The following is a 24,249-nucleotide window of genomic DNA, read 5'->3' as shown; positions in this document are numbered from 1 at the left end:
ATTTCGGGACTCATGACACGTACTGTATGTACTTACCCCCAAGCTGTATAGAAGAGGAGGGTGTGCTGGGTATTCCTCTGAGTATTAGAATAAATTTATCCTCATAGCTTTCTATTAATAAATCAGAACATGTCTTTTTTATTTGTGTGAATAATTGTAGCAATTATCAGGGTTACATAAGAGGGCTTTTCATTTATATATAAGCTCAACTAGGATATGAATAAGTACAGCAGATTTATTACGTAAAGATAACTTAGGCTTGATTCAAAAGAATGATTATAATTGTCAGGGCACATGTTCTCCTCACTATATTATCAGCAGTGTAATGTGTCTTATAACTTTAGTCTGTACTAATTGACCTTAAATTAAAGCTTTATACCAGGCCACTGTGAAGGCAACTCCTTTTGAAACACCAGACATTTATATCACTCAGCTACAAAGTTTCTTTAAAAAACAAAACCAAGCCCTCCCACGCAATTATTAAAAGTTTGCTATAAGAGTAGCAGGCTACTTTTCATTTTAGAGAGGAAAGTGTCAAGACTGACCTCAAAGTAAATTACTACAAGAAGGCATCTGTTAATAGCACATATGCACAGCAGGTATAATCATAGCTGGGGTTGCCCTAGCCCTTTCTTATGCATCTAGGACTTAACACTAGGAATGCAAAAAGATGAATACATTAAGATATTTCAAAATCCTCTCTGTGCCCTGCATTAAATGCAACCAGTTCTTTCAGAAATAGTGCGCTGATACATGAAATAATAGCAGCTTTTTATTCTATTTGGTTGATCATGGAGCATTTTCAAAATCTTTCCAATTGTGGCCACCCCCTCTACTTTTGAAAGCACAGTAGCACCCTTGTTTGAACAGGCCATCTTTCTTATAGGATAAAAGGGTTACTAAGTCTTCATAACCTGTCAATCCTGAGGGGTTTTCCCCAGGAAAACTGGTAATAGTGCCTTATTATTTTGAATTGTGAGTTGGTTTAGAGGATGAAGATGGAAGTCCACTCAGGGCTGAGAGAGCAGCTTGTCAGAATAATTTTATTGGCATTTTTATTCTGACTGGAATCAAAATATCAGGAATGAGCAGCATCAAGATTTTATATGGTTTATACTGCAGCCTCTACTTGCTCTGCTGCATTCATTTGTTATGATTTTTTTTTTTTTAAGAAAAGAATTAGCAAGAGTGTTTCTTCCTTCTCTCCCTTCTCTCTTCATGTTGATTCTTTCCAAAATCTAGTATGCAAATACAGGCACTATATTAATAAACCTGAGCTTATATTCCCATGCTCTCTACATTTCAAGACAAATATCATACCGAAACGATAGGTAGAGTGCATCTATAATTGAATTAGCCTTGGAAGCAATTTGCCCACATGGTACACTTGTAATATTCTTCCCAGAATAAATTTTTAACCATTTGATAATTAGCTTAGCCATACCTGTGACAACGAGTAAATTGTAAAACACCAGAACAGTATCTTAATTATCCTTTCTAAAGAGACCAAGCAATAATTTGCTTAATCGCAACGAGGGATGAAATAATGTAAGTAATTAAGTAAGAAAGTATTCCCACATGATTATACCCCTTCGTAATAATGTAAGAAAAAAAAAAGGGAGAAGATGAGGCATTAAAAATGAATACTATAAGATTTTCATATAGGAAATATGAAAACAGAAAACAAGTTGTGATTACAAATAATTACTAAAATATCAAAGGGTCCTAGTAAACATAAAACCAATTTTTAGCTACATAATTTCTCTAATCCTAGTCTCTTTCAATTCTGTAGCTCTATATAATTTTTCACTGAAAAATTAAACCAAATGCTTCTCCTTTCACAAAATACAGATGAGGAGAAAGCACTGTAGTTATTTAGCTTCACTAATAGTTGCTTCCTTTTTATTTTTATTTTGTAATATGAAATACAGCATGTTTTCCTTGTATTTCCTGCAGAAAGAAAATTCCTAGAAATCCAGGTAATTTCAAGAAATCTGTTTAGCTGCATATCGAATGCAACTGTAAGCACTTGATAAAGAGATTGTCCTCATTTATTTTTACTTTCGTTCCTAAAATTAAAGCTAATGCTTACCCTCCTTATCAGCTTAAAATTCAGAAAAAAAAATTCCACATTTGATCAATCATAAACTCCTTGATTAATGCAAAAATATTTACCTTCACATTGTCAACGAATATTATACTGCTGCGTGAATGAAAAAATGGGTCTCAAATCTGAAAATTAAAAATTATATACTACCTACAATAATGTATTAAGCACAATCGGAAAAGAAATGCCGATGAATATGTGAGAGAAATTATATGAGCCCACTGTATTCATTCCTCAAGGTTTTTTCTCCCATATTTTTATTGTGAGGAGTAACAGATGAAAAATACAAGTGTTTGCTAATAGGATTCACATCTTATTATTGGTGCTGATTTGCAGTTTTCCTTAACTCGCCATGATTACTTTTTTAGAAGCTTTCACTTTTCCCCAGTTGATCCTCATCTTGTTAGGCAGCATTAATGACACTTCAGTCATTGTGGCTTTCAAGCAGAGCCCTTCCAGAGTGAACAGAGAGTTGACATTTCCTGACATTTTCCCAACTAATTACAGGACAAATAATTAAGCATGTTCTCCTATGTAACAAATGAAGGCAAAAGCCGTCTGTCAGCGATGTTGATTGATGACACTCTGGGAGACTTTATCTGATGGGTCCTGCCATGCGGTAGAGGGGAAGCAAATTTATTAGAATGAACAATGCAAATTCTGAGTCATCTCATCCAGTTATGCGCCAAAGCAATATCCATGTCAAGGTGAATGTGACAATGAAAGCAAAATATTTGCATTTTGTGGAGCAGGTTGAAGGGGAAATCAGAGCGAGAAGATGACAGGCCTAATTATTTTGGCTCATACAGGCTAGGACAGCTGTTTCTGGTGTCCTGAACAAGGCTGTCACACAGGTAACTAAATAGGTCTGCATATAAGTCTGTATCCAACACTGTACGGAGATGTCTACCACTAATGACCAACGCTAATGTTACTGCCATCCCTGAAAAACAGTAAATGTGTCACAGTGCACCTTCTGTATGGCAGTCAACATTTCGCTACATAATTACTTGTTAGTGAATTAATTCCTATCTGTCAGTATCTATGCCAGTGTCATTTTTAGACCATTACGAAATTATGCCATCACTATAGCAACTGCAAGCACAGTTAAAAGGCAAAACAGTTCAGATACTCAAGAAAAGTGCCTAGTTAGGAAGAAGACTAATAATGTAAAATTCAAATTGTGATGTTGCTGTCTGCCATCCTAATTTTCTTTATCTTGATTATGTGTTTGATCATTGATCATTAAACAATAATTTAAGGTTTCCAATTTCAATCCATGATTAATATTTAATATAATTAAAACCTCAGCCACAACAGCATCTTTCCTATAAACAGACGCACACTGCGCTGTCATTGCAATTAATTAGGAGCTAAAAAGTGACATGCTCAAAAATGAATCCTAATATCAGAGTTTACATGCAAATAAGAATAACTGATAGCATCAGGATGTTCTTTTCTCCCTGCTTCCTTTGTGGATTGTAAACAATGCCAATCTTAAAATCCTGTATCCTGACTCATTTATTGTTTTTTTTAATTTATTTCTTGCATGCATTCCATTTATCCAAGGAAAGTCAGGACCCATCTAACCATTAGCACCACTACTTAGGGATTTCAAGATGCCATCTTGTTCACAGAAATATATTCAGAGGCTTAAGATAAATTATGTATATTAAGCTGTCTAAAATCTTCCAGACTGTTGAAGTTTCTAATGACATGTAGAAAAAAATTGCTGATATCTACAACTACCTTAAATGTGTACAAGTCTAGATTAAAATAGGGAATTCCTCATATGGAGAAAGCATTTCTTCATGTGCATCCTCTATTTCATGTAAATGTTCAAATAAAAGAGAAAAAAATATTCTAGAAACTTTCAGCACATATTCATCATTTTCATCTATGCAACATTGTGGCTTTTGTTAGAGTGCAAATGTTACAGTTGTGCATTTCAAATGAGGTACTACAGCGATACAGTGGCCTCGGCTATTCTGACTCAGTGGAAAGAGAATATAGAGAAATAACACTAAATTTCGAAAACCCGTAAGAGGCCCAATGTGTGGGTGAGTTTTGGGTTTGGTTTTTGATTTTTGGTTTGTTTTGATTTTTTGGGTTTCTTGGGGTTGTTGTTTTGGTTTTTTTTTTGGTTTTTTTTTTTTTTTTGGGGGGGGGGGGAATTGTTTTGTTTATTTTGTTTCTTTTGTATTTTTTTTGTTTGTTTGTTTTGGTTTGGTTTTAACTATTATTTTAGGAAAAGAAGAAAAGTAAAACTTATGATGACATTTTCTTACCAGTGTTAATAATACATGGCCAGTCAATTATCCTTTTGGTTAAATGCTTTGAATTAGCTCTGGCATCAAAATATATATTTGTAAAAATTTGGGGCTTTTTTGTTTGAATGTACGTACTGTCTGCAGAAACTATGTGAATATCTATTGCTTTCTGTGTTTCTTAACATAGATATTGTTTTCATTACTACAGTGTGTGTTTCTAGCAAGAAAATCAAATTAAAACTCAGCCAATCACCTGAAATTAAAGCTGAATCTTTCCAGAAGAAAAACACATAATGATTATAATGCAAATGTGTAGATCATTAATGTTCTTCACTTTAAGTTACCTGACAAATAAATGCTTACTTTTGACTAAAGAAAGACCCTTTCATGAGATAAGAAACATCATTACTTCCACTTTCCACATGAAGATATTTCTTTCACTAGAGTCTACAAAACAGTCAGTCATCCTTCTTTCTCTCTCTCCTAACTTCACACAGACCATTAGCATGATGGAATTGGATAAACTTTCCAAAAATGTCTAACTGCAGTATTGTTCTCAGATAGACCACTGCTCTGAAAGTGATGGGAAGATTTAATTTCTGCTCTTCTTAACAAGGTTAGAAGAGTTCGGTTCTTGGTTAACATTGACCACTAAATGAGTAGGAATCAATAGTTCCTCACTAATGCTACAGTAAGCCAACTCCTTTATTGACCTTTCCATTAACACTAAGCAGGCTGAAATGCAGGAAAAAATAGACTAATCATTTTAATTTTTTAACACCTACCAAATCAAGTATTTCACTGGTGTTTCGGTGCTCTTCTGCCAGTCCTCTCATGGTATCTATGTGCATTGTTTTATGTTCTATCAGATTTCAAAAAACTCACTTCAGATTTATTTATTTGGTGATTGTCACTAAATAGTGTGCTCAATCCAGGAGTAGCTATAAATTTAAAAAAAATGCAGACATAAAATAAAGAGGTTTTGTTCAATTAAAAAACTTTTTGTATATCACAGTTACTCAGAAACACCTTTCAGACAAGCAAACAATGAATGAACTTGATAGAGATGATATACAAATTTGATACAAAAAGCCAATGGGAGAGTTTCTGTCTAATGATCCTAGTCAATCTAATTAATGTATTCTGCTACATTACATTTTAAGAAGTGACCATTGTGTAATACACTTTGAAATATGCACAAGCTAATGGGATAAGATACAAAAATTATTATGCTGACAGTAAATCATATTACATTCCTAATAAGCATTAACTAGATAACTAGGTCAAAGCAGTATTATCTTAATTGATTTTTCAAAAGAAACCTGACAGAAAAATGTCAATGCTCGAATATTTCTTCATGCATCATTAAAACAAGATTGGCTTTTAACAAAAGAAGAATCCTTCACAGAATTGATTCTTGCTTCAGGCTGCCTGCAAGTAAGTGTATTACATAAAAATCTATACAGGATATTAAAACAACACCACTCTGCAAGACAGTTACAATTAAAAGCTGACACCCCCCACCATGTGTCTACTACAGTAGCTTGCCAGTAAATGTATTTAAAGTCTTCAGAGCCATATATGAAAATCAGTCAGTTTTACTATTTGAGTGGGAGGGACACACACATACATACAAACATGCAGAGCCTAATCAGAGCTTTTAATTGAATCAGTACATTAACAACTCACCCATTTCATTGCTATATAACAATTAAAGAAACATGCAAGGAAACAAGAAAAAATACTACCTTGGAGCTATAACCGTAAATACAAGCTCTACACCTAACAAAATGGACACTTCAGTGTGGAGAGAGCACCATCCTGACATCAGAAATTTCCAACAGGGATGGTGATGCAAAATGCAATATGCAGAACAAACAACATATGATATCATCAGTAGAAAAATGTTACATAAGTTCAAACAACAGATCATGTTGCAAATGCACATATATGTGCATATGTTTGGAGAAATGTTGACTGATCCATCTAAAGGCGAGTAGCTCATAAATCTCAAAATCATGAATTCTAGTACCTTTGTGGCTCAGTAGTACATAAGGCATTAGTTTTGTGTAAATGATCACAGCTCATTTGCTTATATTGTGCAGTTTGAGAAGTTAGAAGCAGAGAATGCACTTAGTAATTTCTGATAATTTTTAATGTAATGTTTATACAAGAATTTCCTTAGAAATACATAATATTGTTACCATTTATTCAATACAAAATAACTTGATTACTAAACATTTTTCTGCCAAAAAACACCTGAATTTTGCTTAAAAAAGCCTACCTGGGCTCTTCAGCATGTAAATTTTCCTTAATGCTGAACATATTTTTGTGCCCACCATGCAATTTGTAAGTCATTACAATCTTAAAAGGAAGGAAGGATGATAATAGAATTTTTAAAATGCTATTTCAGGGAGACAAGATTCACAAAGGCTATTCTCAGTCCTTGGGACAGAAAGAAGGAATGGAGGAGATAAACCTTCAAGGTCTGTTACGATATAGACTGCCGAGAATGATTTGGACCATAAGCCTAGTTCACAAGGGGGATATCTCCTTCACCAGCTCTGCCCTGTTTAGCTCTAGAAAACTTGTTTTTTATATCATCACCTCATTTGAAAGTTCAGTTTTCCATAAATTCTCTGAGATTTCATAGTAGGAAGTGTCAGGAGTGTGGTTCTCTTCTAACTCATATTTTTTAAGTCAGGTGTAAAAGCAGGAGTAAATTTTCTAGAAAGAATGGGGTCTGGTAATCTCTGCTATCTATCATCTCAGCCCCAAAAAAGGTAATTTGAAAGCTGATTACAAAGATCTGTTTATATTTCGTCAAAAGTCTTGAATGAAATTATAAATCATTTATTTCAAAATTAATTAATTCTCTACTGTGTTCATAGACAGCCTGTGAAACCTACTGCCAAAAAAGTATCCTTGAGGACCAGAACTTAGCAATAGCCAAGAATGGACCACATATTTCTGTAGAGTTCAAATGTAGTCCTAGGTAATTGTTCAACAAGCATAAAAAAAATTATTTTGCTGTCTTGCTGTGTTATGTTGTTGGCTGTACTGTGGATTCATCCACCAATTTCTTTAGATACAGAATCATTTGCTGAATTTATTCTAAGTGCATTTTTTTCTTAATATACAGTTCGCAGATACTTAGAAAGCACTCTATGGATAACATTTTGGTTCTATATTCTCCAATTTCTCTTCACATTCCTGCCTGGCTTTTGGCTGTCCTCAATGTTTAGTTGTGTCAATGTATTTCATAGATGTTTTATCTCCTGCCTCTTTCAGGAGAAAGTTCATAGATCTTCAGTAATAGATCATTATTGAAGATGTTAAATAAGATTTGGTTTACACACATTTCTGTTGTATCCTTCTCAAACCCCTCCCCAGAAAGATACATTAATTTTTGTTATTTATGAGGGTTTGTGACTTAATTTTTCAAAAGTGCTTTTGTTTGGCCTGGTTCATATTATTTTTCAAAGAAACAGTATAGTGAAAACTGTACAAAGATTCCTTAATATTCACTGTGATCTATTGCAATTTGAGTTCATTTTATAATGTTTTTTCCAGAAAACAAAATTAATCACATTTTTACACTCATCTATTTCTTATGAAGGAAGCCTTAAATATAAAGTAGTGGGGACAAAACACTTTTAAACAAGCTTTACTTGAGAAAGACCTTAGTAAGGATAAATTAGAGAACATGATCAGAATTGGTTTTTTTATGATTAATTTACATCTTCTATTTGTTGTATCTGAACCATAAATCAATAACTTGGATGGATCAATAACTAGATAAATGTTATGAGCAGAGATTGCTTTCTCAGATATTACTGGAATTTGCTTTACATTTTTGAAAACAAACAAACAAACAACCTCCAAAATTCATCCATTTCAATCAGTATAAAACACTCATTTTGGAATAAATTTCACCTATTTCTATTCATGTAAGTGCAGTGCATACAGTTTTAACGATTTTTCTAAACTTGCTTCTCAAGCATGAAGAGAAAGTTTTAAATAGAAGGTAATTTATCCCATTCTGACAGCTGCCTAAAACTGGTGGAATGACTCAATTTCTGACATCTGTCTCTCTCAGATGATTAGAATAGCACCCTCATCCAGAAACTTAAGGTAGCTGAAGATGGTTGAGAATATTTTTTAATGTAGATATATTTTGTATTATCAAACTATGATACAAAAAGCTATTTTAGAGAAAAATTATGTCACTTTCATTTGAAGAAGGACTATTTCACACAGATGACTACTGCAAACACCAACAAGGTCTTTGTCTTAACTAGGATTCTGGAAATAGATGAGATCTTTTCAATGCTGAATAGAGGGGTGGGATGAATCCCTCCACCTATTGTCCCTTCCTAGTGAAGTCCAAGGTGCTTCTGGCCACCTTTGCCACAAGCCACACTGGTGACTTAGGTTTCACTAGGTATCCACTCTAGCATCAGGGTCTCTTCTGCAAAATTTTTTACCAGTCCTCAGCCTGTATGTCTCAGTACTTGGGATTTCTTCCTCCAGGGATGGGACTTGGCATTTCTCTCTGCCAAACTTCATGAGGTTTCTTTCAGATCAGCTCTACAGCCTCTCAAAGTCCTTCTGAATGGTAGTAAAACCACCTGGTGTATCATTCATTACTTCCAACTTTTTGTCATCTGAAAAGTGTCATTCTGTTACATCACCTAGGTTGTTAAAGAAAATGCTTAATAGTACTGGCCACAGTATTGATCCCTTGGGTGCAACACCAGTGACAGGTCTTTTCAATCCACTTCATTATCCAATTATCTAGATCCTATTTCATCTATTTGTCCACAAGAATGTTATGGGAGGCAATGCTGAAAGCCTTCTACAGCCAAGATAGCTGCTGATCACCCTTTATGCACTGAGCAAATAATTAATTTGTAGAACGCTACATGGTTTGCTAGGCATGATTTCCCCATTGACAGCTGACTATCCCAAATCATCTTTTTGTCTTTAATATCTTTGGAAATTGCTCAGAGAAGGATTTGTTCCATCACATTCCCAGGCCTGTAGTTTCCTACTCCTTAATACTCCTTCTTTCTGTCCTTTTCCAATTGCCATGACATTCCAAAGACAGTTGAACTAGACTTGGAATGGTATTGATCAGCTCCTCAGCATGTGTGAGTACATTCCATCAAGTCCCATGGATTTGTGTATGTCCTCTGGTTTAAGTTTTTCCTAACTATACCTTCCTTTACTGAGGATTAAATCCACATTCCTCCAAATTTCTCCACTGATCTCAGAGACCTGACATTCCTGAAGCCTCAGTCTTTAACACTACCCTCACCATAAGGCTCCTTGTCCCACCTAGCATCAGGACTTCATTTTCCTCAGTCGTCTTTTTTTTTTTTTTTTTTTTTTTCTGATGGACGTGTAGAAGCCCTTTTTGTTTTCATTCACAACCTCTCTAAATTTAATTTCACACAATCTTTGGCGTTTTAAACCCCATCTCTACATGCCTGGACTCCTCTCTATACTTTGAATGACCTGATCCTGCTTGTTTCTTCATATGCTTCCCTTTCTGTCTGAGGTTTCTTTCAGAAGTTCCTTATTCATCAAAGTGTGCCTCTTATCACATTTTCTTGTTCTCCTGAACATGGGGAGGGGCAAGGAAAACTATGGTAGATGAGTGTCATGGTTTCAGCCAAGGGTGGGGTTAATTTTTTGCAGTGGCCATGAGGAGGTGGAGCCTGGAGACCTGTGGGTTTGAGCCTTGGGCCAGTCGGAACAGGCACTTCAGCTGGGGAGAATGGTCCTTCCTGGAGTCTTTGGCTAAAAATATCTGTGGAGACTTGAGAACAGCTCCTGAGGTTCTGGAGTAGGAAATACAAAGAGCCCAAGGCCAGCTACCCCTCAGATGAAAAAGAGACACTGGCAGCTTCTGAACTGGTTCAAGATGCCTCAAAATGATTGGCACTGAAGCACAGGTTTTTCAGGCACCCTGACTGCAGTGCTACACTGGATGTTCAAAGGGAAAGTCCCTTCCACATAATGCCGCTGAGGTAAGTGGATCATGCTGATCCCACAGCAAGCTTGAATAGGAATCCCCAGCTGCCCGGGAATCTTAGAAGTCAACACAAACTGTCCTGAAGACAAAAATTTTGTGATAAAAGCTTTAAGATGTAGGTAGAAATTAAACATTCCACATCCTGTGAACAAAGAAATAAAACCCTAAAAAACAAACCCAAAACCCCCCTCCTGCCCCCATCCTCCCCCCCCCCCAAAAAAAAAAAAAAAAAAAAAAAAAAAAAAAAAAAAAAAAAGAGAGAGAGAGAGAAATAACCTTTATGGTCAATATAGGTTGTTTTCTTGGCAGTTTCTAGGGGAGAAGAAAGACAATAATATGTCTAGATGTCATCAATAAGGAACAATTTATTCAAGTCACTGGACAATTCTACTTTTAAAATCTTGGTTTGAGTTACTTAGGATATTTCTTCCTTTCAGTTAGTGGGATGAAAATTTTCTGTGCCATTACTCTGCAACACACAGATTTTTTTTGCAGAAAATCTTTAATCTGGGAATATTTTTGACTGAAATTTGCCAGACTTGATAGTCTAACCACAAAAATATACTTTTGTGATCTCTGTGAAAATATACTTTAGTTAGGAAACATGCTTCTGAACATCTCTTTGCAACTTTGCAGTTTTTGAGTTTCTCAGGTTATCTGTTCTATCCATGTTGCATCATGAAAAGGCTGGGGCTCTGAACAGCTTTCACTGTAATTATTCACCCTGACATCGAGGGACCAAAGTCATGAAAGGAAAGTCCAGAAGGACATTAATAATTGAATATTCAGAAAAGGGTAAATGGAGTTAAGTAAATAAGGCCCAGGGTTATGTATTCAGTGCCTCTAAATCTCAGCCTTTTCTGACTGCCTACCTTACTTTCTCACCCATTTTGGTGTGGTCCTGCTGTGAAATGTGTGGTTTCCCCTAAGGCTAAGAAGGGAATATAAGTGTTGAAGAACTGAAACTGACAGAGGCCAGTGGGATACTGGTTTGGAGTTAATTGCTAGATTGGGACTAATAATAGAAATTATTAGTGAAATTCTTAGAATTTGAGAAGAATCTTGAAACTCAGCATAATCTCAGTGAAACCTCCTAATGAGGGAGTGTCATCCATAAAGATATAAATCTCAGTAACAGCATAGCAAATGGACTAGTTAATTAAATCTGAAAAATCAAAAATACCTGTTTACCACAGGGGGGAAAAAATCTTGGGATGATTCTTGAGTTTTCTTTTGTTGTTGATATTTTTTCCAAAAGCTTCTAAGATTGAATTAGAACAAGAAATGCAGCAGGGTTTTTTTTATTATTTTATTATTTTATTTTATTATAGTATTCACTGTGTCCCCTCCAAGTACTACTGTTCCAGTTTCTAGAGGAAATATAGACATTAATGCAACTTTCAGTGGTGTTCATCTGTTGAATATGGCATTGAGATAGCAAATTATACTCTGAGTTTTATTTACAACTGTCTAATATTACACTGCAAAATAGAGAGAAAAAAATTGTGCATAAATATTAAAGAAAAATGTAGAAGGGAAATTTTGGCTTTCTCCCTGAATCCCAGGAGTCTGGTCTTTCTCCATAGAACACACAGACATGGCACAGGCCTGTGACTGCTGCCTGAATCCCAGGAGCCTGGTCTTGGTCCACAGAACACATATAGACATTGCACAGGCCTGTAACTGTCAAGTTTTATATGCTTTAAAGATGAATAAAACATTGCTGTTGCTAGGTTTGTATAATAATGTCTCAACAAGATGTATGGGACGGGTTTTGCTTCAAATGTGTGGTTCTAGACATCATTGTGCTAAGTAAGAAGTTGAAGGAGAGTTTGGATTCTACTTATGAAAATCTTGTATAAAATCTTTTTATATAAAGAAAAGTATGAAAAACAATATCCTACCGTTTCTTCACACAAGAGAAAGGGACAAACAAGGAGATTTCTGACCTGAGCTGATGATCCTGTATTTTCTCTGCAGCAGCAACATGGCATGATATACCATTATATTATTAAATATATTTAATTTAAAATAATAAAGAAGCCTACTCAGTACCATTTACACATACAGTTCTGTCCTCTAGGTGAATGGAAATGAACAATGAAGCTGAATAGTGGATTCAGATGGGCTGGTAAAGTTTTACCTAAGTAAACTCGACCAAGAAAACGGTGAAACGCTTCAACATAAGATCCCACCCACTGATCACTTCACAGTTCTCACAGCAACCAGCATTTTAAGAGAGGAGTGTTGCAGTTCAAATAGTTCACTTATAGATGTCCTTTTAGTGCTATGACTCTAAACAAGGTAAGTATAAAGCTCTTTTTTTCTATGTACAGTGTTAGGTTTCTGTGCATAGGTCTGTTTCACTACAAAAGTTGGGGAAAACCAGTTTTACCAAAACCACCCAGAAAACCAAACCAAAATGTAAAAAGTGAAAGACTTTTATATCCTCTAAAATAGGAGTACTTTTCTATTTCAATAACTGTCTGTGCTCTGCTATGGCAACTTTCCTCTTGGTCAGCTCTGTATGGCCAAGCTCAGTTTGGACAATTCTGGTGGAACAGCAGCTTTCATATGTGGCAATCCCTTCTCATAACCATAATATGACTGCTTCTTGAACAATTCCATTTCTACCCTTATTCTTCATGTAAAATGGAGTAGTCTAAAGGGAAGTCAGCCAGCATGTGAAGCCCATTTCCTGAGAAAAAAAGGGGGCAGAGAAACTATATGAAATATACAAAATCAAAATAACCAGAGAAATCCCAGGTCAATAGAATTCAATGTTATTACAAATTTGACCTAAATTACACTTTTTTTAAATGAGAAGTTCAAAATCAAGTGGAATTTATAGTTTATCTCCCTACCAATTTCTTTTCCCCCATTTTAGATTTGGGCCTTACAGAATAAGAGAAGTGAAAATCTCCCCCCTTTCTCTATCTCGCACTATCTCTGTCTTCTTCCCTTTTCTGTTACTTGCACCTTCTTCAGCTTTGGAAACCTGGCAGTGTAGTACAGCAGAAATTACCTCAAGAACTTCACGACTTATCTTTCCAAACCCAGACCACTGTTAAGAAAATACAGGATGAAGAAGCAGGAGCAAGTATGTGTGTGTGCATGTAAGGTTTTGGAAACTCTTCATTTGGCTGTCTTGGGGTAGAGCACACAACATACAAGGAGAATGACAAGGCAGTGCATTTGTTTAGCCTACAAAAGAAAATGTTAATGAGGTGAGATCTAATTGAGGTCTTCCACTTTCTTTAAAAGGAAGTACAAAACTTACAGGGATGACAGAGACAGACACTTCTCTGAGATGCACAGCCAAACGACAAGAGACAACAATTGGAGTGTTCAACATACAAAATCCCAGTAAAGTAGAAAAACGTTCACAGAGACAGTTGTTTACTACCAGAAGAAGCTACTGAGTTTCACATCCTTTTCATCCAGGGCTCATGCAAGGTCCTGAGTAAACCTACCAAAATTTGAAACTTGGCCTTCTTGTCAAGGAGGCTGGAAGAGAAGTTCCTTCAACATGTAATTTTCTGAAATTCTCTATTTTCTGTGACTATATGCTAAACCAGTGAAACACCAGGAATCTTTGCTCTGAAAAAATGCTACAGCTTTCACTGAAGTTGTTCTTCAAAAAAACCTCCTGTTCTATCAAATTTCTGTTATCCCAGTCTTCCACCCCCTTGCCTCCTGACATGCCCTGAAAAGAAAAAAAAAATCACAGAAAATACAAAGGAAAAAGTTTTGGCCTACCAGATATTATAGGGTGTATAATACTTTCCAAAATCTGAATTCCCAAAAATCTTAATTTATGAGATTTCAGCTTTTGCACTGATATTTGTCTCTAGTATAATGTATTTTCCCTTTCGACAGTAAGACTGCACTTTGAATTCCATCATATTTACAGCTGAGTTCAGGTTGTAATTTGAGTTTAATTTAATTTATTTTAAATATGTATTTGAATCTGTGATCTACTGAGGTGCATTCTTATTGATTCACCTGTTGGGTACTCAATTCATGAACACCAATATAATTGAGAAATCTGTGAAGAATAATTTGTTTGTTTTATAACAGCTCATATCTTTTATTTCTTGCTTATGCAGATCTCCAGTTAGTTTTAATAGATGATTTAAATCTATAGGAGTGACAGGATTGGGAGGCAGATTGCTTTCTTAATAACAGCTATTTAACATCACTTGGATGTTTAAAGGTGTAATGTCACCTGCTTAAGGAACATCAGATATCACTGAATATACCTATAATGCGTTTTTGAATGTGGTGATACCCACTAAATTCAGACTATACACAATTGACCTTCTCTTAGTGCACCACTTGGACAGTTTTTCAGATTAAGCTTCCTATAAAAAGACCTATTTTAACCATAATCACCTCAGAAGTATAAACCCAAACAATATGATTCCACAGGCAACACACGAATGCTATGGGATATCATGTACTGGATTTACAAGTGCACGCATCCTGCTATATATGTAATTTGTAAATTTTCTCTGTGTGTATATGAACAAAATTAGTACTGTACCCAAAAGTCCTACTCCAATAGATGCATCAAGATTAGAAGTCTTCCTGTTGGCAAGATTTTGCTATTTTCCTATCCTGTGGCAGATCCAAATAACTTTGGTTTTGCTTTTGGACTTTTGAAATCCTTGCTATCATATAGTGACCCTCAAGAAAAAAAAAAAAAAGAAAACAGTTTTTTGGTGGTTTTTTTGTTTGTTTGTTTTTTGGGGGTTTTTGTTTGTTTGTTTGTTTGTTGTTTTGTTTTTTGTTTTTTGTTGGTTTTTTGTTGGTTTTTTTTTTTTTTTTTTTGCCACAGCAAAGGCAGGAAAATACTGAAATCTATGGAAATTATGTAATATGGAAATTAGAGAATTATGGGTCTCACAAATAAGCAGCAAATGTGAATATAAGCCTTCCTAGTTTGAATGTTAATATGAAATAAAACAACTGCCATAAAGGTTAGCAATTTCAAAACTTCTATTGATAGAAGAAAGTTCAACAAATATCAAAATTTCAATTGATATGAAATACAACATTCCATCTTCTTAATAATAAATACATTCAAGTGAACAAAACCACAAATATCCTTCATCAGTATGGGTCGGCATTAATAAATGTGTTATTAATTAATCTAAAAGCATGATGGTTTCACAAATATTTCCAAAGTGAATGTCTACTTCAGCAGTTCTTTATTGATGTTGTTTAATGGATCAGGAAACTAGATAATATAAAAATTAATACAATAAATATTTCCCTGCCATCAGCCTGATTTTTCACAGAGGCAAATCACAGTTTAAACTGTATTCGATTTAATTCTCATCCACAGTAGCCTCTATATACATAGTATAAAAGGAAGGAGATGAGAATAGAGAAAATGTGGTACAAAATTATGGCAAAATTAATTTTTCAGTTGGAGAGTTCTTAAATATAGTCACATTCAAAATGTATATATTCAATATATATATATACAAATTGAAAATACCCCTGTTTTACAACTTTTAATGTAAGAACATGATGATTTGAATTTATTTAACTTTCAAATAAATCATATCTGTGAAGAAACAATAGTTTGTTTGGGGCTTTCTTAGAGGAGGATGTTACAAAGATAGTTGTTTCACAAATAGTGCAGCAAAGTTATTATGAATCACAATAAAGCTGCTTATGTCTTTCATTTTCTATTTCCTTATAAACTTATTTAATATTGATGTAATAAAATACCTACATTACCTAGCAAGGAATGCCTAACATTAAACAAAATATTACACTCAAATCAATTTATGTTATATCAAATAATAATATAGAACAGAACAAACCTTGTTCCACAGCCATCTGCAGTGAGAGAAGGCCCTGACAACAGCAGAACCAATGGTGACTTCACTGTGCAAAATGGAAATTTGGATATACCAGCAAGTAGGGATGGTCAGGAATTCTTCAATAAAAGTCTATTGTGATAAAAAGCCAATTCATCCAAACTAAAACTTTTCGCTGGAACATTTCTGAACACACTTTCATCAAGAAGTGTTTCTTCAGGTCCAGGATAAGACACTGTGCCAGAAACTAAGCTCACATTTCCATGACAACACGGAATCCAGCACCTCCAGTGTAAAAGAGGTAGCTCCCACCAGGCAAACTTAGGATTTGGAAACATAGCTCCAAGCTCCTCTGTGAACAGCCCAGACAGACCTCTGTCTGCCAGCTGAGTTTACATTTTTGCTCAGGCATTCCTGGAGTGTGCCAAACACACCCATCACCCCTAACTCAGGGAAGCAAAATGAGCTGGATGCAGCCAGAACATGCTGGGTATTCTGCACAAGCATGGATGTAGTCACTGGGAGATTGACAGTTTCTCCAAGACTTTTGCATATCCTGGCTGTATGGGCTCATACACAGGTGGGATGAGGAGGATGCAGAGGAAAGTCTAGGTCTATGATAGATCCAATCCCTAGCTATTCTAACTACCTAAGGTTTTAAGATTATCACATTGTGGAATGTGGACAACTAGTGTTGTCAATAAATTTCTTCCAAGAAATGGCCTTCTAGCTTCTAACCAGTGTGACCAGGTAGTGACATTTGTCACTTGTGTCTATTGGCACTGTAAGGTTTGGTGTTTGGAAGGTGGAAATACACTCCAGAAATTTGGTGCAGACTCTGTTTCATTTCCTTGTAAATGATGTGTGACATATAAGTAGGCATCTCCCAGCTTTGAGTATGTTGCTGTTGTAGGATATGCAGAAGTATCGTTACCCTCCTAATACCAGTAGCTATCTCCATAATCTGGTAATAAAGCCAGCTCCTGAGAATGAACAGAGGAGTACAAATGAACAGGCTAATATTTATAAACTTTAAAATATTAAAAAGAAAAAAAAGTTAAGTATCACCTTTACCTTTTTGATTTGTTTGTGACTGTGAATAATGTGAGTCTCTAGCAGGAAAAAAATGCAACTATTGCTAATGTCTTACTGCAAGCAGTTAGACTGCATCTGAAAGCAGATTGCCCTATATAATTTTCAAATGGGCCATTTAAAGATTAATGTTATGAATTTTCCATGACTTCAGAGCACTGAAAATCTAGGTGTCGTGTATACATTGCTTGCAGGTTTATTTCTGGTGTAAGTATGTAAACAAGAATGTGACTAGTGTTAAGAACAAGAAAAACCTATGTGAGAATTGTTCAATTTGCACTATTCCTCTGCAGTGCTTCTTACGAGGCCCAAGTCCCTTCTGCTTCTGAGAATTTTAGCAATTTGAGTACTAAATGAACAAGTAGAATTTAGTGTAGTTGTACCATGAGAAAAAATAGCCTTATCTCATGGGGGAGCAGTGGAATATTGTGCAGAGACCGTTCCCCTGACATCAACTGTGTTTGGCAGATGGTGCTGTCAGTTCAGGTCTGTGTTTATTCTATCATGCATGTGGTAGCATATTTTAAAATGTACAATCTCATGTATTATCTATGGGCTAAAAGCATGCAACACAAGCGGGACTATATCACAGGAGTTAAACTTCTGTAAACAACTAGCAGCGGTTGTGTAAATGCTATTTTCTTGACATAAATAACAGAAACATATGGCCAGAGACAGGAAGTGGGTGATACCTGGATAGATTGATATCCTGCTAGACAAGTGGCTGTATTTATGACATGATTCTGCTTGACAGTGAAAGAGGAGGGGAGGAGAGCTAATGACTTTTTCATGAACTCTCTGACAACATACATTTGACCACTGAATAGCTTTGCTCAACAATCTGATTCTCAGCATTGTTGTTAAACACGTTCAATGAAGATGAAGAAATATTGGGGTCAGAAGTGGAAGGCAAAACTCTTATTTCCCGTTTTCTTAGGCCAACTTGTATTGGAACAACATTGTTATTCCAATAGTTTAGTACCCACATGATTTCCAAACACTATTCCTTTCCTGGAGAGTACATGTCATATGCAAGTAGTGTCCTACTATAAGCATTCTTTTTCTGTTGTGGCCTGAACTTTAAAGTGAGAGGTTTAATACCACAACACCTATTTTCTAATCATGCTTCCTTCCTATTTTCTGATAAAAATCCTGCCTACAATAAGTTTAAACCCTTCAGCATACAAATCACCTCCTTGCATTTGAATGTTACTCATTGAACATTACTGAATGATAGTAAAACACAACTTCTACTACATGTGACTCCTCTGCAGCATTTCAGAACAGTGATATATGACGTTTCTTGTATCTGAGCTATCCTGTTTTCCAAATTTATCCAGTTTACAAAAACCCACAACAGTTTCTGACAACTAGATGAGATTTTTTCCATCCCATTATAAATAAGGGCCAAACTAGGTTTTCTGGCACATCTATGTAACTGCTCTTCACTCTAATTCTGCCCTTAGCAATAAAGATTCAAGTTGTCTTCCTTTCAGCATGGCCCTGTGTCTACAGTCTATCATAACTTCCTGAATTGTTTGCTTATTTGCTTTAAAATGATGCTCGTGATGCACTACAATCTCCTCTAGATCACTCTTTCAGTTTTACCAGGTCTTCAAGGCCAAGTAAAGGTAAGATCAAATTTGGGTTTTGTGACTGAAACTGATGGATTATTCTCCAGTCAATATTAGATCAATGACTCCTGCACAAAGGTGTTTGAACATTACATTTTCAGTCTTCCTTATATATTGCTAAAATAGGAAAATGTCAAAGAAGAATATATACAAGCAGAAAAGTGCACTTGTGGTGAGAAAGTCAGCAGGATTTGTTCCTACACAAGAAGATTCAGAAATAAACTATCTTCGGGAATAAATGTACTTTTGCAAAGCAGTTCAAACAAAAGACTGCTTCCGGAACTGACCCCAAACTTGCAGACCATGAAAAGGAAGCTGTTGAAATTCTACTGTCCTGGAGCTAAATCCTAGAACTTCTAAAGTAAACTGCTTTTAAATGAAGCAAAATAGTGCCCAGCATGCCTGAGGTTCAAACCACCCTTTTCATCCGATTCAGAACATTACGACCATCTGGAATATTCAGTCATCTTTTCCTGTGTTTCTGTGCAAGGGTCTGATGATCTCTGTCTCACAAGGGACCTTGGAGGGAAGCATTCCCATTATTTACAGTACCCCAGTTGTTAAAATACAGACCCACCACGTGGGAGGCCAGAGCTCAGAGTCCTACTTTGGTTCAGCAGGCATGCCTCTGTGAAGTGCCTCATCAACACCAAATAGCGTATTCCAGGAAGTCTGCCTGTTTGTCATATCCTCCCTCCACCTCTCTTCCCGTGTGCTCAACATCATTAAACATCCACTGGTGCAGCAACTCAAAACCCAATGGTTTAGGAGCCCAACGAGCATTAACTCAAGTTTTTAGCCATGTTACAATACGTATTTAATTACTTATATAAAATGTAATTATCAAGAAAACACTTTTTGTCAGTCCTACTCATTACTTGTTGGATCCTGACTTTTAATTTAAATAGAGGAAAATAAGACTGAAGATTAACATTGAGAGCTGTGGTAAACAAACTAGGCTGTATGCAGCATTTCCAAAAAGTCAATGGCCAAGTTTTGACACACTGAGAACTGTTTTTACTGTACACTCTTAATATGGCTTTTTGAAGCAGAAGAAACTGCCCAGAATTTCTTGACAGCAAGTGGAAATGTACTGCAAAGAGAAGAGGGATTCCTAGGTGTGGCTTTCCCACAAACTCCCCATTTACGTCAACCCTTAAACTCTAGACCCCAAGAACTAGAAATTAGATATGTCCCTGAATTATAATTTCCAATACTGAGACATTTGCTTAATGCCTTCTAGCTTGTATCAATCTATAGTTAATAAAATGACATTTAGAACTATAATTAGCAGATAATCACCTAGTCACCACCTCCTGATAACTGGTCATGATTTCAACATCTGAGCTAGGGCTGATTCATGAAAAAATGTTGTGTGAATCAAGAATATTTACATGCACATTAATAATTATATTCTTGGCATCTCTAACAGTCTGCATGTAAATGCAGAACAAAAAAAAAGGAAAATCCACTTTTCCCACAGAGTTCCTCATTATCTGCTTCAATGGGAACATTTAATCATTTCTAAGACATTGGGGAAAACCAGCAGTGGCACAGAGACTTTCCTTGAGTGTGTGCTGTTGTATCATAGTTGTAAACAGAAGGAATCACTCATGTAGCTTAGTGTCCACAAACTGAGCAAAGCACCTGCACAGGGAAGTGCTGGCAAACTCAACTTGTCATCCCCTGCTACTTTCATAGAGGCCCCTTGAGTGCTTTCTAGAAAACAAAAAAAAAAAAAAAAACAAAAAAAAAAAAAAAAAAAAAAAAAAGGAAACATATGCTCATGCAGAGCTTGAAACTGGAAGGAATGTGCAGCAGTCTATTAAACACATAAAGGTTGATTAGCTGATTTCTTTCTCTTGCTAATTTCTCTGCATCTTGGATCCTTTCACTGTATGTCTGACTGCATGGATTGATCTGGTGAATAGCAAAGGGAATATTCATTATATGTGAGAAAATTATGTTGCTTGCTAGGATTCCTTCAAAAATGAAATTCTTTTTGAGGATTGTCAGCATAAGAGATGTTTTCATAGTTCTACAGATAGGTGGCTTTTTTTTCTCCTAGCTTGGTTTTACAGAGAAATATAAACAATATTCACCAAAATATTTCTGGGGAACTGATCACATTCAGTCATTGTATATGAATTTGAAAAATATTCAGACTCTGACAATGTCATATTGCCAACAGTGGTTCTTAGTTTGTGTTAATGTGGATCTACAGAAAATTGACCCTGAAATGCTGGGTGAGACAAATATCACGCTGAATTGTCTCTCTTCACACCTCAGTTTTTATACATCACTCATAAATTCATTTTTTCTCAACCATAACAACCTTGAGCTATTATAAGTCGTTTAGAGAAGCAGCTTGATGTAGGTTTGTTCATCTCAAAAGCAGAAGAGACACTTCTTTTGTATGGGGAAGTACTAGGGCTATACCAACTATCTGTCAGGCCTTATGTCTGTGGACCCTTTCCAGCTCTTTCATGTTTGTAGAGCTGACATTAAAAAAAAAAGCTGCAGTGAATAAATGAATAAGCAGTGAATAAGCCCAATAATCAAGCTGTGGAAAACCTGCTGGCTGCAGCATAATCTTCCCCAAGGTGTGCAAAGTTTGGTGAAATTCAGGCATACTTGAAATCTACCTGTGCAAACCAGAGATACATTTCCACAAAGTTTTCAAGTCATGCAATGCTTAGTGTTTGTTTACACTGCACAAATAAATATGCATAAGTATACATCTTGACAATGTTAATATTCTACATAAAAACAAACAACAGGAAAGGAAGATAAAGACACCAAAATTCAGAGCAATATTTTTAAATTTCTATGCAGAGTTTTTGAAAATACCTGTTATTACTCTTTTTACATTAATTTTCATGAGAATTTCCCTTCATTCTTATTTTGTTTTCAAGAGAGTATCAGGCTGCTTTTTACTTTACCCGAATAAAGATCTTAAATGTATCATAAACGCAGTCTCTTTTCATGACATTTAAAAATCCTCTGGAGTCGAAAACAGAATACTTTAGAGCCATTAACAGAAAACTGCTTAACTACAAATGGCCTGGTTGATATATAATATGCTTAATGTTAAAGCTGTTCCCAAGGTAAACATTCTGTAGTGGCTTTACAAATAGTGCATAGTAAAAAAATAATGGGATGTGTAATTGTTCAGTCATCTGCACAATATAAAAGTTAAGTATCTTAACCATACAGAGAATGCATTCAGGCCCTGTAATGTTAAATCTGGTGTCTTTTGCACTTTGTATCTGTTGTTATAAAACAAGGAGAAAACAAGCAGTCTGCAGAGAATCTGATGCAGTGCTTTCCCATATGTCAGTCTCTGGGACAAGGCCATGTTAATGTATGAGTGGTCAGCTCCTTTCATATACTACTAATGTACTGGAAAGTCTTCCGCACTCGGTGCTTTCCTTCACGTCTCAGGACATCTCGTGGCAGAGCACTTCCCCACGCAGAACAATATGGCCTTCTCTTGGAAAAGCCCTCTGGGCTGATCACTGTCAGGTTATGTTATGTTTTAACAGTAGGCACTTCAATGCTAGTTTTGTGCAGAGTTGTAGCAGGAACAAGAGGTCTAAACAAACAGAAGGGCCACTAGAGCCCTTCCATTTATCATTCCAACCTGACAGAAACCCCTATCTATTCCCTAGCTTTGCTGAATTTTACACGCTATTTTTAAAATGTCTGCTTTTAAAAAGTAGCTACCCTTATACTTGGCCCTTCTGCATAATCATTTTCTTCCTTACTGTTTAGATAAGTCAGCCTGAGAAATTTGAAGGAGAATGTAAAAGCAGTGGTATCAGTCTGAAAGGTTTTAACATAGCCTAAGTAAATATTATTAAAAATAATGGTGTTAATACTTGCATGGCACCTTTTTGCTATGAAGGTGTGAATTAATTAGTGCTCACATCACAACACCCCTGTGAATTGGTCAAGAATTATGATAGCAAATATTCACAAGAAGAAACAGCTATAAAGAGAATATAAGTGTTGCCTAGGTAACACAGGGAATGGCAAAGGTGGGATTTAAGGCCAGGGTTTTTTTTCCAGTGTTCGTTAAAAACAGTCCCTCTTTAACAACTGAGAGTGTATCATCAGTCTATCTTAAGTGAGCAGTTACTTACCATAAGAGTTGGGATAAACTTTCCTTGAACACATAGTTTAAAAATGCTCCTTTAGCATGAATTTTCAGTGTAAGTCTGCTCAGGTAACTAAGAACTTACTCAAAAACTAGCCACAGTATTTTCCCACTATCTGTTTGCTAGCAACAATGGCAATACAGTTTGGAAAGGTATTTTTTAGAGTTTCAGATTGGGTTCATTGCCTTTCTTCATGCAGCTCAAGTCAAGTATTATTTCAGTATTCATCATTCAATATTCAGTATTTCTGTGTTTTGAATGAACCTTCCCCATCTGATCATAAAGGGACTTGTCTCCCAGGACTGAGACAGGAAAGACATATCCCCAAGAAGTACTGGCAATATGTTAAAAGAAATGCAAAATATTTTACATGGAAAAAGAACATTAAGACAGAACTCTGTTGGAGTGATTTATTTAGAAGAATTACTTGGACCAGACACAGAAGGTCTTTCTGTCTGATGGTAATGGGATATGTTTTGCTCACTTTTAGAAAGGGTTTGGTTTGGGTGGGTGATAATTCTAGTAAAGGGTGAGAGAAAATTTATGGGTCTGAAAGGAAGATTAGTAACATGGGAAATTTTGTATGAAAATATGCTGCATTTTTTGGGAGTAATGCTGTTTTGAGGGAAAAGTGATTAATTTCCTGAGAGTTACAAGGCACATCTTTAATACAGAGAAGGAAGATGATGGAGAATGTAAAATACTTCAGTGAGTTCATGAGAAATATGTGGGATTTGAGCAAGAGCTCAATCTGTGAAATTAATGGGGAATTGGTGGCACAGGGGAAGGATTAAATGCATACAGTCATGGGATTGGGACCTGAGAGGTTCTAAAAGATTGGATTGGGAGGCATCACTTGGGTCATTGAGTCATTCATTCACAATCTCAGCTAACTATGTGATAGATGTTTATTTTAGATGTATCCACATAATTTCTTTTCTGCTTTCTTCCACCTATCACTTTTCCCAGGACCAAAGGATAATAAGGATCTTCAGTAAAAGTCGCAGCTACAGAATGTCACAGGAAGGACATAGAGAGGGTTATGGTCACCTCCAATAGCTATGTCCCTGTATTATCAGGGAAGCAATTAAATAAAACTCTCAAGTGAGCCT

This window comes from Zosterops lateralis (assembly GCF_965231275.1).
Source record: "Zosterops lateralis genome assembly, chromosome: 1".
In the NCBI taxonomy this organism is placed as follows: domain Eukaryota; kingdom Metazoa; phylum Chordata; class Aves; order Passeriformes; family Zosteropidae; genus Zosterops; species Zosterops lateralis.
This window is presented reverse-complemented; position numbering follows the sequence as displayed.